The sequence below is a fragment of the Antrostomus carolinensis genome, unplaced genomic scaffold (genome assembly GCF_000700745.2).
Source record: "Antrostomus carolinensis isolate BGI_N321 unplaced genomic scaffold, ASM70074v2 scaffold23343, whole genome shotgun sequence".
Classification (NCBI taxonomy): domain Eukaryota; kingdom Metazoa; phylum Chordata; class Aves; order Caprimulgiformes; family Caprimulgidae; genus Antrostomus; species Antrostomus carolinensis.
The window spans coordinates 38,788-39,314 of record NW_010304821.1 but is presented as its reverse complement, the minus strand read 5'-3'; the positions used below and the strand labels follow the sequence as shown (position 1 = coordinate 39,314).

At 33.8% G+C, this 527-nt stretch overlaps 1 protein-coding gene across 1 annotated transcript in view; it reads left to right on the top strand.

Moving 5' to 3' along the window:
- LOC104522348 (diacylglycerol kinase beta-like) overlaps positions 1 to 527 on the top strand; it is a 35,225-nt gene that overhangs the window by 1,103 nt on the left and 33,595 nt on the right. The window lies entirely within an intron of this gene.

Sequence of the window (527 nt, the reverse complement as noted above, 5' to 3'; positions counted from 1 at the left end):
TTTTTCTTATGTGCAGATGGAATTTCTTCTGCAGCAGTTATTGCCGATTGGCTAGTGTCTTGTCATGATACATCCCTGTGAAGATGTTCTTCCATCTCTGTAACTACCTTAATAAACAATACTGAGTAGCAATATCAAAGAGAACACTTATACCAAAGGATAGAGTGTTATGAAAGAACAGCTTATGCTCTGTACATTTACAACTTCACATTAAAGGTAAGGCAGATGTAATATGATCAATTTTATACGAGTTCAACACAGCTGTTTGAACACTGCCATATTGCCAGTGCCACCTGCTGTCCTTGTATTTGAGCTAATTTTGAGCACATCTTAGCATATGTTTCATTTGCTTTTGTTATTTGATAGAAAACTTTTTTTTTTTCCTGAATCTTTTTCAGCAATTGAGGTGAAATAATAAATAATATTTACTTTCACTATATATTACTATGGCCTGAACTAAACTTAGGCTGCTGTAGTTGCTCTGTAATATTTTATTTTCACAAAGGATAGTTAGACTGGGACTTTCT